Source organism: Ictalurus furcatus, chromosome 12 (assembly GCF_023375685.1).
Source record: "Ictalurus furcatus strain D&B chromosome 12, Billie_1.0, whole genome shotgun sequence".
NCBI lineage: Eukaryota > Metazoa > Chordata > Actinopteri > Siluriformes > Ictaluridae > Ictalurus > Ictalurus furcatus.
The window spans coordinates 20,252,327-20,267,187 of NC_071266.1; the positions used below are offsets into that span (position 1 = coordinate 20,252,327).

Below are 14,861 nucleotides of genomic sequence, written 5' to 3' on the forward strand. Positions count from 1 at the left end.
TTTAAATTTATGACACAAATCATAAAAATAACCATTACAATAGCCAAATAATTATAAATTACAGTAATAAAGCTCCCAAGACAGTTAATGTTATATTTTTAAATTACCTGAAAGGAATCAGTAATACCACAATTCTGAACAGAATTATATGCACTGAAATCTTTATTAGGAACATCTGCACACCTACATTCATGCAATTATCCAATCAGCCAATCATACAGCAAAACACAGCAAAATCCGCAGTATTTATTTAACACCCAGAGTGTTGAATTTACACCCTACAGTGTTTATATAAGTCCAATCAACACAAATAAACACTCTGGGTGTTAATTCAACACTAGGGATTTTCCTGTGAAGAGCAGTGCTTGAAATCATGAAGATATACAGGTCAAGGGCTACAGTACAGTTAAAGTTCACACGAAATATCAGAATGAGGGAAACATGTCAGTGACTTTGTCTGTGACATGGTCGTTGGTGTCTGATGGGCTGGTTTCAGAAACTGCTGATCCCCTGGGATTTTCATGCACAACAGCCTCTAGAGTTTACACAGAATTGTATGAAAAATAAAAAGAAACCTCCAGTAAGTAGCAGTTCTGTCGGAGAAAACTCACCATCAGTGTTAATTAGAGAGCAGAGGAGAATGGCCACACTGGTTTGATCTGACAGGGAGGCTATTGTAACTCAAATAATCCATTTTTAGATCTTTGTTGAGCATCTCAGCATGCATAACACATTGAACCTTGCAGTGGATGGTCTACAATAGCAAAAGACCACATCAGATTCCATTGCTTTCAGCCATGAACAGGAATGTGAAGCTACAATGGGCACATTTTCACTGAAACTGGACAGTTGAAGATTAGAAATTGTTGGAAATAGATGTTTTGTGAACCTGTGCCCAACGTAGCCTCAGATACTTGTTCTTGGATGACTATAATAAGTTTTATCTATGTTCATTGAAAAATGCATGTCAAATAACATATTCATCACAAATTGATTAAGTATCATAGCTTTAGCCAAAGCTATATACAGTAATGCAACAGTCCTGACTACAAGCTAATCATAGCTATTGTAATCAACATCACAAACTGCAAAGTTTGGTCAATCTAATCAAAAGCAAATCGCAAACTAATCACAGTCTTACCAAATCACAAATGAACAAAGCTAAGAACTTAGTTGAAGTTAAACAGAGAAAGTAAACAGTAAAGAAAAACTAAAAACTAATCTAAAAGCAGCTTCAATAGAATATACAAATACAAATGCTGTCACAGCTTTGTTCTCTTGTTTTTGTGTTATATCCAAATTCTTCATAGTGAGCTTTTTGAGCAGGAAATTTTAATTGAATCCTTCTAAGATGGCAGTGTCTAATAAAGCATCAACAATTTCATATCTACAGTGCTAACTGGCTAATAAATAGTCTGTTAATATAATATCATACAGGTCTTATGGTGCATTAAAGTCATGTGAGAAAGAACATATTTATGAGTTATAAGTATTTACACACTTGAATGCCAGCACGAAGTCGAAATTACGAATGGGAAAATCAGGATTTTACGAGTTGGGGGCATGTCAGTAAGAAAACATGGTGGAATTAGTGGATGCAACGCTGTAGTTGATGGTAAATTTGTTGAAATTGAATGTTTACACGTCTCAGAAGCTGATCGCAGTTATTATTTATCACACTTGATGCACATTCTTTGTTCTTCATTTTCTAGAAGTAGAGAAAAAAAAAAACCCTGCTGTATTTTTTGTAGTAATTAAGAGAAGGTACACCGCCATCTTGCTCCGACCAAAGTGACTTGAACGCACTTGACATCGTAATTACGACTTCCTAACATTTAAATACGAACTTCCCAGGAGGACTTTAATGCACAGCTAGCCTTGGGTGGCTTTTTCAAAAACATATATTTTTTAATTTAACAATGGCAATCAAAAGTCATTCAGGTACCAAATATACCTGCAGGGTAACTTTTGTTTGCCATCATTTTCCCTGATTATAAATTATGTTTTCTCTATAAGTCATTTTGGACCAAACTGTAGGTAAAGGTTAATTGCCTAAACCAGAATAGAGATGCAACTGTAGACATGTAGAGTGTTATGTAATGGATGCAAGATTTAGGTTTCTTTCATGGTTGTTTTTGTTATGTCTGGAGGCCCTGAACCACAAGCTGTGGAAAAAACTCTATTGTTGTTATTGCTATGTTGTTGTTTTGATGTAATAACTTGATATTTGAAGATTTGTCATCATTTTTAACTTCATATCTCATTATCCCATTTGAATTTTTGACTTCATAAAATGTGGATGTACAATTTTGTAGTGTCTACATTTGATCTGAAACAAAGGAGTAGCAGCTTTTTCCACTCTAAGTGCCTGGGAGTTACCATAAAACCTGTATATTGTAATGTAATAGCAGAGAAAGACTAGAAACTACATTTCCTATCAGTCATTGCACCATGTCACATGTCTCATTCAGCTGTTTCACATTTAGCTCATTAACACTGGTCTGTATATATAGTCACTATTCTGCACTGCACGAGTTGTCTTGTGTTGCTTGTTCTGTTTCCATGCATCAAGTTATCCATGTAAGTCTTGTCTTGTGTTGTGCTTTGTTTAATACTTTATGAAATGTTTCACTGAGATTCTGCATTTGCATCCGCCTCTAATCCCTGACGTGACAGAACGCAAGACCGAATAAATGGATGCAGCAGATTTGTTCAGCATGCAAGAGGCCCTTTTTGAAAGGGAAGAACAGGTGGGAGAAAGAAGGGAGATTTTCCCTGAACAAGGCCAGTTGGGAATTGCTTGACATGATGTACTCCCTCAAGGCGTATCTTGAGAAAGAGCCTTCCAACCAGGCGGAAATCATCTACCACCCTCCCTGCCCCATTAGGGATGTCGATCTACCTCCCTACTCTACTGTAGATCTCCTTCAGCCTGCCGAGTCAACGGAGAATGTTTTTCAGCCTCCCTACTCGACTGAGGACGCTGCTCAGCATCCCTGTTCAGCTAAGGACACCACTCAGCCTCCTTGTTCAGCTGAGGATGCCGCTCAGTCTCCCTGTTCAGCTGAAGATGTTGCTCCACCTCCCAGTGCGACCAAGAGCTCCGGTTTACTTCCCTGCTCCACCTCGGACGTCACTATGCCAGGCTCCGCTTCGGACATTGCTCCACCTTCCTACTCCACTGAGGACGTTGCTTTGCCTTCCTGCTCAGCTGAGGATGTCTCTCTGCCATCCTGCTTGTCTGAGGACATCGCTCTGCCATCCTGCTCGGCTGAAGACGTCGCTCTGCCATCCTACTCCACTAAGTACATTGTTGCTCCTTTTCTTTGCTTCGTGCCGTATGTTGCTCCTCCTTCCTGCTCCCCGGAGGACATCACTCCTCCCTTATGCTTTGCAGAGAGTATCGCTCCCCCTCTCTAGCTTCATGGTGAATATCACTCCCACTCAGGCTCCGCCTTGTGTCTCGTTCCCCCCGCAGGCTGTGCAGTAGCCATCACTCCACACTCAAGCCAGGCTGGGAATATCACATCATCTCTCTACGGTGCGAAAGAGACCGACCCATTTCTGAACCTCAGTGAACAACCATCCTCTATCAGCCACTTGGAATGGAACTCTGAAATGCTTAAGGACATCTGGTCTGGGGATCCAGGATCCCCTCATGAACTGAGTACACGCTTCGGGAGCCATGCGTTAAAGATGGGGGTGTTCTGTCATGTAATAGTGGAGAAGGACTAGGAACTACGTTTCCCATCAGCCACTGCACCATCTCACATGTCTCATTCACCTGTTTCACGTTTTGCTCATTCACACTGGTGTGTATATATAGTCACATTCTGCACTGCACGAGTTGTCTTGCGTTGCTCGTTCTGTCTCTAAGCATCACATTATGCTCGTCTTTGTTCCATGTAAGTCCTGTGTTGTGCTTTATTTAATACTTTATTAAATGTTTCACTGAGATTCTTCATTTGCATCTGCCTCCAATCCCTGACGTGACACATATACTCGACCCTGTCTGGATTTCATGGATTATTTATAATAATCAAAACTTGAAAATGGTGTTCATTTTGACCAATCACGAAAGTCAACATCGCACAACCCCAAGCAGAATATCCCTGCTACGTTTGTGTAGAACTCATTTATGTGCGTGCGTAACTTTCGTGGGGAAAAAAACGTCTATAACATTTTAGTCAAGTGTGTATTTTTAAAACTACAATTTAGTCTTGTTTTTTTTTTTTTTTTTGGCAACAATATTGCATGTTGATATAGTCACACTTAGAGTTTAATGATGTCAGTGTCATCTTGCCATCGTGTCATTTTATTCATGGAAAAAAGGTTGTAAACGAATATTGTTCATCGTAGTTTTCGTTAATGAAATTAACACTAATACATTAATTAAATCAATTATTAAATACTATTTACAAGCTGATATTTTATCAATTTTACATATTGATATTACGTCAAACTAATGAGATATTCATTTGAAATAATGACACACTTTATTGAAAGTTTTATATTGAAATAATGACAGCACTTGAAGGTCTCTTCCACAACTTGTGGTTCAGGGCTTCCACAGTGATGTACAGAAGACTTGAAGGTTAAAAAGGGAAAAAATAGAAATATGTGCTTCCTATTCAAGTGGTGTTTGGAGCCCAGGGCTGTATGTTTGCTGCAGGGCTTGGGCTGAGGGAATTTGGCAATCGAACAAAACATAACAAGCCTGTGTGTGAATGACAGCATAGTAAATTGAGTATTTCTTGACTTGACTTGACTTGTCATAGATATTTACAAGGGATTATTTCTCTAATGATGCATAGCTCACGCATCAATGTCATAAGGTCTGTAAGAGTCTCGCAGAGTCCCACAGGGGTCTGTGTTGTACTAGCTAAATGAAGTCATTGCACCATTCTCAGCCAGATCTTCCTCTCAGATTTAACAGTGAAAGTGGACACATGGCAAAGTGCACTTTATACACTGCGAATAAGTCTGGATGCCCACTGGTAAATGGTGAATGAAGCTTGGATATCTGTTATTGATGTGGAAATAAGTGACGCTCTTGTAGAAACCTTGCTCTTTGGGCATAGAATTGGTTTGGCCTCTTAAATATGCTAGTATGAGCATGAGTAAGTAGACATATATTAAATATTATAGACTGTAACAAAAATTTTAAAAAACTTATTTCATAGTTCATATTTTACTAAATAAATCCAACTATGATAACATAATTTAGACAGTCAGTGTTCACTTTCATGTTTTAAAATATTCACAGTTAACATGGACATGCACAGTTTTCTTATGATAGATCTCAATGATTTATTGGTTAAATCCCAAATTTGTGGAATCTGAAAGAAAAAAAATCTCAAACTTTTGCATTAGGCTTCTCATGATTCGAAATTGCTAGTATGTCAGCCTGTTTAGATATTATTTTTGCAACACATTGTAGTAACCTGTGGCTATTGCCTGGTTCTCCTGTGCACCAGTTTTTCAGAATGTAGGGCATTAATTGTGACAATGCACGCTTACCTAGTATATTTGTTTAATTCTTGAAGTACTTAATAGTGCACAACCACAAGCCAGTTTTACATGGTAAACTAATAGCAAACTTGCATAGTGCATTAGCGATTAGTATCTCTTTTAAGCCTGAGACGTACTTATGTAAACACACCCTGAGCTGAGCTTGTTTTTTAATATAATACTATGCTTCCCCAAAAGAAGTGTTGTATTAATAAGATTCCATGGCAGACTGAAAAGGAATCATATCACTTAAATAAACTATATTGCTGAAAAGCAAAACCATTGCATCGATCTTAGGTCGCTTGATCTCTTCAGTGAAAAACAATCCGCAGGGTAATGCTTTTTAAAAGACATAAGTGCTGACTTTGTCAGAAGTGAATGTACTGAATTTTACTTGCAGTTATGTCACACTGAAAAGCAATCATTGTTCAGTGACAGCACTCAGTGGCAGAACGGCCTGAAAGCATCGTTTTTCAGGAGATATTACCTACCATATAATGTAAGATCTTTTATAGTTTCTTTTTGGCTCTTAGTTTCGTCATTCCTACTGCATTGATTGTTGAACCCCCAATCAATGTTTTCAGAATTACTACTAAACGTATGTACAGGTCAAAGTAGGACCTTAAAGTGGGACCTAACGTTATATTAACAAATTAATTTGTCTTACATTCAGCAAGGTTTAGGATCAATATTTATCAGTGAAAATCCTGCTGTATTTTAGGAAAGTATCATGTCATAATTATGTGCTTAACCTGATGTTCTCTGTTTGGTTCCTCTTACACAGTGTATCTGTATAGGTATTTTATTTTTGTGTTGTGCATGTAACATATGTGGGTGTCTAATTTGCCACAGTGTATATTTACAGAAAATCACATTGCACAAGCAGCAAAATTCTAAAAGCAAGTGCATGTAGTATACAGGAATTACTTACTTACGTTTGCATCCATTTTTTAAAGAAAATGAATCTTATGCACAAATATTAGATTATGATATTCTTCTAACTTCTCTGTTCTTAGAATAAGAGTACATATGAAAAAAATAATAGTGTACATCTGTTGTTGGAGAATAGTTGGGAATCTTGTGACTGCTTCCTGGTTAGGTTAGGTGTGGATGTGGAATCTTTCCCGAGAACAAGGAAGGGATACAAAAGGGATCATTAATACAATCACCTCAGGATCGGGATTACAATATAATTAGAAATTCTGACATAGAAGGGATCCTTTGTAGGCTACCCACACAGGGTCATGGTCAAGAGGTAATCACTTTACTATTGATATTTGGTTAGAAAATAAGCAAACTCAGAAAGAAACAGCCCTTGCAGTCATAGAATGATGGTTACATACATAACCTGCTTTTTTCCTCTTAACTGTACTTGAAATCTGTCAGACAGTTTGTTTATTTCCAGACAAGTGGAAGGAACATTGTTAAATAAATCTGTGATTTTTCTGAACTTGTTGGTGTTCACCCTATTACATTTATTTAGCCTATTTCACTACCTCTTGTCAAGAAATAAACAAACTTGTTGGCAGATTTCCAGCTTGTTCAGGATTCAGTAAATGGTGAAGCCCAACACAGAACAGACACAAGAAAATGAGCACACATATTTACACTAGGAAAGATATCTGAGATAACAAGTACAGTTCTCCCTCTTATCTAACACACACACACACACACACACACACACACACACACACACAGAGGGAGGATTCTGACAATGAATTCTCAACCATTGATGATCAACGACAGTTGTCTTTTAGGGGCTTGCTTATGTATTCAGCTGGAAATATACAATGTGACAGATGCCTGTGCAGTATATCCATCTATCATCCATACATATTCTGTCATGCTTATCCTATACAGGGTAGTGGGGAGCCTGGTGCCTATCCCAGGGGACCCGGGGCACGTGGCGAGGGATACCCTGGACGGGGTGCCAACCCCTCACGGGGCACAATTGCACACACACTCTCACACACACATTCATTCACACAATACAGACAATTAAGGGATGCCAATCACCTACAGCACATGTATTTGGGCTGGGGGAGTGTTAAGTTCTTTGTCTGATACCAGTCAGAACCAAAATTTGAACCCTACTCTGTCTGATTTCCTCTTGTCTGGGCCCAGGAAGAAGTCACACAGACACCATCGTTCAGTGAAAGCTTCTTAGTTTAATGATACAGAAAGCATAGTGTATATATATACACAGAGGAAATATTGATAAAGAATGATAAATGTCAATTGGAACGAGTCACAGATAAAATCGTCTAGTCTACCAGATAATGGGAGCAAAAGAAGAAGAAGAAGAACAGAGAGAGAGAGAGAGTGAGGGCGAAAGGCAGGGTGATTAGGAATGCTCAAAACAGCACATACCAAGAACACAAAACAATTTGGTTCTGGTACATCATGACACAAAGTAGAGACGTTCAGAATTGAGACACAGAGACAATGCTTTGAAGCTTATCACTGAGGAAACCGGAGTACCCTGAGGATACCCCTAAATCATGGGGAGAATATGCAAACTCTGTGCACACAGGGTGGAGGTGGAAATCCAACACCCCACCTCCCACCTGTGTATGTTATTTGCAATATACAGGATAATGAATATGTTACACAAAAATATACCCAGCTTGTAAATTAATTGCATAAGAAGAATGCATTAAACATTATTTCTCTAGCCTGATTTCAGCCTGGTTTTCATGTTGATATTGAATCTCCATAAAGTTTGGTGTAAACATCTAAATTGCCAGTCAAATATGTAAATACACATAATGTTAAATAGGCTAATAAATATATTTTTATGTTATGAATCATGTTCAAGCCCACACATGAAGTTAATCAATTTTACTACTTTGTATTTATTTGCTGTTAGTGCTAGATCTACAAATCAAAAATCAAAATCCTTTCCCCACCCTTTGAAATGGGCCTGTTTTATTTCTGCTTTATGTATCTACAAATAAATCCCAGCATCATACTATGTTAGCCTTTTCTTATAGGTTATATCTCTTCCATCCCAGTAATCATCTCAGGAGCCCTATAGCATGTTATGTCAGTTTTTGCCCCCAGGGACAGCTGATTCATGAAATCTGAACCGTGGGGAGAGCTTAGCTCAATGGCTAGTTATCTTACAGGTTTTAACAAAGAAAAGGCTTGTAGCTGTATTTTATGCTTTTTTGTCCAGTACAGTTGTTGCTAAGTTAGTGTGGAATTACTAAAGCAATGATTAATAATGTACTATAGTGATTTTATATATGTGCAAGCTTTAGGCTCTGTATTCTGTCTCATTAAGTCTCATTTCCATTGGTTTTGAATGAGCTCAGGCCAAACAGTAGTCGTAGGCTCTGTAAACACCGACCTGGTATTGTTCAGTTATTAGTATTGTCAAGAACATAAACACATTACTAAATGTGGAAGAATAACTGCTGTCTGTACTCAAAATCATAAAGCCAAACAACACTATCTACAGTCTATGAAGTATAGCTCTTAATGATTAATTTTCAATAGCAGTAGGTCTGCATGAATTATTTCCTGTTCAGCTGCATTCAGCTCAGGCTACGTTTACCTATCTGGATGGACTACATATGTAGCTGAAGATTGTTCTTGTAAGAAATATATACAGTGCATTATTAATTGTGGATTGATCGGAATGTGAGGCACAAATGTATGAATCACAGCTACATTTAGTCAGTTTGTAATTAAACCTTGTATGATATGTTCTAGCTATCTATACTAGCTAATATTAGGGATTCCTTTGGGGTCAAAGTTGGTACAACACACAAATTAGCTTCTAATAATTATTCAAGAAATCTGGAAAGATTTTTAACAGTCCGTACAGGAATTCGCTGAGCTGTAACTTGCAGAGTTTTTTGTGCTTTTTTTGCCAAAAACTACTTGTATTGGCAAAATTGTTCTTGCACTAATTTTTTATTGCGTGACATATTGCACGAGGTTTGTTGGTAAGTGAGACCTTTTAGCTGTACTCATGTTTAAAATACGTGAATCAAACACGGCTTAGACTGAATGTGGGTTGTGATGACGTCACATGATGCATCTTGGCCCAAATCTGTGGTAATTTTGAAAAAAATGCAAGGTCTAATTGGTGAAGCAATCATCACCAGTGACATTGAAAGGATAAAATGGTTACTGAATATGAATGAATGTTTGAATAAAGTGGTCAGACTGCTGCTGGATGTTGTTTTTGTTGTGTTACACAATGCAGAAGAAATTTGCCTGAAGACCTGGAGAGAACATTTCATTTTTGTTTTTCATCTAACCTTTCAGGACTTCCATAAATAATGGAATTATGTTTGGGGGAAATTAATTGCCTAAATTGTAGTGGACTGATAGTGGACATTTTGATCCTGGACTAATTGGGGATAATGAGAATTTAAAAAAATCTGACACAGTCCATTAATAGTTAGTGTTAATTGATGTTAAATCATGGCCCAGTTAAATAGAAGCAGCGTTAGGTAGGCTATTTGCCTTTTCCTCCATTCAATACTTCCTCTATGCAGTCTTCCTTCTAAGGGAAGTGTATACTAGACATGGTGTACATGTGCTGCAGGGAATCAGCACCAGATCTCTGCTTTTATATTGTACACAGTACTGTCATTTTCTTTCACGGACTGAGACATAGAAAAAGAACCGGAGAAAGTGATAAAGAGGGAGCTCACAAGCCGTCCAAGACTCCACAATACAAAAAGGGATTATTCCAGTGGCTGTGATACCCCACCATTTCCCTCTCTTCCCTCCTTTTTCTTGCAACAGAGGGAAAAGCGACGAAGCATTTCATCTGCCAGTGGTGAAAAGAACTCGCAGAATGTAAGTAGTGAAAGAACTGACAGGGAGAGATGGGTGGGAAAAGATACGGAGTATGGTTGAGAATCATTGTAAAGCAGGGGGAGACAGAGAGAGAGAGAGAGAGAGAGAGAGAGAGAGAGAGGTGGCTCTTACAAGCAGCATAATCACGATAGCATGCTTCCAGGAATGAAGTTTGGTTCCACTGCAATATTAGCAACTTTTCACCAGTACAAAATATTCCTTCTCCAACATTTAATATGCAAATTGTCATCAGGATCATAGATTTTGTCTTTTGTATTCATTTTGCCACATGTCATTGTGTTACATTACAGGAATAGCAATAAGGTTGCTATCATCCACTGGTGGTTAGACAGTAGCACACTGCAGTGGTGTGCGGTCTGCAGAAAGTAGGCTTTATTTGATAAAATAGAAATAAAAAATATGCTCAGCAACATACTCCATTTTATTTTGGCTCCATTTTATCTTTTTTGTTTGGTTTTGTTTTGTGTGTGCAGAGATGTCCGTTTTGTTCTGTTCAGAGTCCTTGCTTACAAACTAGATCACACTGACCCACAGCACTACACTTCCCAGCACACACATATTTGTACCACATACAGTTAGCAAAGATAGTGGAAAATGACTCATAGTAAATTATATATAATTATCAATGGTATCAACTGACATCATTTTTAAGGCACCTGGGTAATTAAATGAGGAAGTAAATTGGACCAGGAATGAATGGCATAGACTTTATTCATTCACATCTGTCTGTATTCTGTCCTAAAATAAATTAATCCTAAAAGTTTACCTAATGTTATGTTATTTAAAATATAAATATATCTTTATATTTTGATCAATCCACAAGACTGTATATCTTGCATAAATAGTTTAATGACAGATAAATGTTCTCAGTACTCTCTGTACATTTAGTATAGGTGATGTTTTATTGTAGGTTTTATTGGAAGTTTCTTTCATAGGTGATTGATTTACTGTGTTTTCAATATTTGGCTCACCTGTTTTGGTTAGGTATCAGTTTTGAATCCATACCAGTGGTACTACGTATTACATCTTATTTCCATTCATCTGTATGGAACAGCCTTAAACATCAGGGTACAGTGGTGCTTGAAAGTTCTCATAAAAGGACTCAAACATTAACATTAGCCAATGTGAGAGAGGCCTTTAGTTGCTTAGAAGTTACCCTGGGTTCCGCTGTCCTATTACACATATTGATCTTTGTTGGTCGACACTCCTTTGGAGGGAAATAATGGTCTTGAATTTCCTCAATTTGTACACAATCTGTCTGACTATGGATTGGTGGAGTCCAAACTCTTTAGAGATGAGCATCAACAACTCTTTCTGAGGTCCTCAGAAATCTTTTTCATACCATGATACACTTCGACATCCCTGTTTTTTAAATAAAATGCCTGAAAAGACATGATTCACAGGCATGCCCCAGTATGACATAGATACGCAATGGCTCGTTCCCTTCTCAGGGAACAGGGTTAGATGCATAACCCAGACATTCCCTTTCAAAGGGAACTCAACATTGTGTGAACTTCATGCTGTGGGAAAGCGTATACCCACTCCATCATACTGAAGGTATGGCCTGTCACAGAGGCCCCATCAATTGGGCCGTTTCTGGTCAAAATGGCGGCCACGTGGACCCTAATCCTAGAAGGAGCCAACCTTGCTGAGAAACGTTCCAGTAAGAATTCCGGGACTGTAACCATTGCACATTTACTGGGTCTAACTGACATTGCTAGTATTTAACATGATCTCTACAACCTTTGGTGAGAGTCTGGAATCTATGAGCTAATGCCTCTCGGGGCCAGACTCACAGTTTACATAGTTCCGGCCGAGGGTGATAAATCAACCTTCTGGCTTCAGACCTTAGTTCCGGCCGAGGGTAATAAATCAACCTCCTGGCTTAATTGCGAAAGGGGAATCTCCCAGGGAATGCCGTTCAGCAGAGATATTGTCTCCGAGAACCAAATTCAAACTGGCCAACAGTGGGCAGCGTGTCTCCTAGGAGGCGAACCTCGGCCGAGCCTCCGCCATATAGACTCACCCACTTGTGGATGGAGCCTCCAATTCCCGGACCTCATTCCCTACCTCAACAGGATGTCTGCCCCCACATTCTGGTTGCCCGGAATGTACATTGCACTCACTGACAAAACTTCCCCTACACCAGAGTAGAATTAGCTGAGCCTGACTGAACAGGGGGTGCGAATGTAATCCTCCCCGGTGGTTGATATATGAGACTACCACTGTATTGTCAAACACATGGTGTCCTCTCAACTGAAGGGAAGGAATTCAGTGCTAGGAGCACGGCCCACACTTCTAGGCGATTTATATGCCACACTAGATAAGTACATATATATACACATATGTATATGTATGTATGTAGGTATGTATGTATGTATATATATAAATTCTAAATTCACAAACCTTTAAGCACCACTGCAGGTATTAATTTATACATTATGGGGTGTAAAAAAATGTATAAACATATGTATATTTAATGTATATTAAAAATATATAAACAAGTTTAGTGTGCACACGGTGACTTAGTGGTTAGCACGTTCGCCTCACACCTCCAGGGTTGGGGGTTTGATTCCCACCATGGCCCTGTGTGTGCGGAGTTTGCATCTTTCCTCTGGGTACTCCGGTTTCCTCCCCCAGTTCAAAGACATGCATGGTAGGTTGATTGGTGCGTCCAAAGTGTCCGTAGTGTATGAATGGGTGTGTGAATGTGTATGTGAGTGTGCCCTGCGATGGATTGGCACCCTGTCCAGGGTGTACCCCGCCTTGTGCCCGATGCTTCCTGGGATAGGCTCCAGGTTTCCCCGTGAACCTGAAAAGGATAAAGCGGTATAGAAGATGGGTGGATAAACAAATTTATAGTCTAATTTAATCAAAAATGACCCTGACCAGGCATGTACTAAGGATGAATAAATTGACATAGTTCATTGCGCTACACATTCATGTAAAAATATGTTTTTTGTTTCTTTATAATGGTTTTTGTTCTGCAAGCTTCATATCTGTTTGTTATACAACATACATCATCTGTTATCATACAACATCAAAATGAGCAATGATCTGAGCCACAAGCTACCCCACTAGTCACTTATTTACATGTCATATGCATACACCATGCACCAATTTACCCTCATATACATCTAATTTACACAAACCATGCCTTTATTTATGGAGCCGTTATGATAGTATTCCAATTGAAGAAAATATTTATTTATTTATTTATTTTTAAAAGCAATCCACAGTATAACCACATAAGTGGAAGATCCAAAGAATGAAGTAACTGTAGGCAGGAAAAATAACATTCAGTGAAGTTAGAGGTGCTTTTGTCTGAGATTGCTGCAAATACAGTATAACAGTCATTGAAGTACACTGTTTTTATAGAGCTGTTCAAGGATGTCTTTACAAAAAACCTGAACTGTTTTCTAACATTATCTATAGTAATACAAACTCTATTATGTTTAATGCTTGAATAGGTTGAATTTAACTGACCATGGCAGTTAAAACATTTATAAATATATGTGAGCCAAGATTCTATCCTGGAAAAAAATGAATGTCATTAGTTTATGTAATCAAAACCCTGAAAGAAAGGAATCACTGAAAATCAGACTACCATAATGAGTAAAATTGTTTCATTTACTATTTATTTGAAATTACTGCGGTTCATATGTCCAAGATCAACGCTTTATTGTGTCTCTTGGTATTTAACTGAACAATTAATCAGGAAAGTTTTGGGCCATATTCAGAGTTGGGGACTTACAGTAAATTCTAAAGTTGTTAATTGGAAAGTTTTTTTTATATTCAGACTTAGGTTATGCACATGCTTAATTCAATTTTCTAGTCACCCCATTCAGATTAAAATGGAAATGATCTCTGTGTAGTTCACCCCAAGATTGGCAGATTTTTCTTGAGTAGAAGCATCTGAGATGGGACAAATTTAAACACAAGGAGATAGAAAATATAGATTGAAGAAGCAGATCACTTTTTTTCTTTTGCGGTCAAATGTAATATAATGTAATGTAAAAGAATAAATTAAGACGGCAACCATTAAAATAAACTTAAATAAACTAGTTTTTAGTACAAATTTTGTTATAGATTTTTTTAAAATTATTTTATGACTTCTACATCAAGTCAGTACAAAAAAAACAAACATTTTAGATTTCCTAACATTAGTTTTCTAGCACAAAGTTTAATGTTACAGAAAAACAGCTGTATGTCATTGAAGAAAGCAGCATATTACATAAGAGACATAAAAAGGGGGATATTTGGATTATGGAGTGGATAATAGTTTTAAATGGTGATGGTAAAAAGGTGTATTGCAAAATATATGCACCGTGGTGAACTTATTTCATTCATAAAGACTGAGAAAACAATAAAAATTAATCTCCCTTCTAACAGACAAACATTCTGGGCTAGTGTGAGGTTATTTGTGTGTTTTTTGAGATGTAGTTAGGCTAGAAATTTTGCTGAGATCTGGCAATCCTGCTAATGATGCAGAAGATATGGTGCTGCCTATA

At 37.9% G+C, this 14,861-nt stretch overlaps 1 protein-coding gene across 9 annotated transcripts in view; it reads left to right on the top strand.

The window, feature by feature from the left end:
* Positions 1-14,861, top strand: part of adgrb2 (adhesion G protein-coupled receptor B2) — a 458,554-nt gene that overhangs the window by 414,996 nt on the left and 28,697 nt on the right. The window lies entirely within an intron of this gene.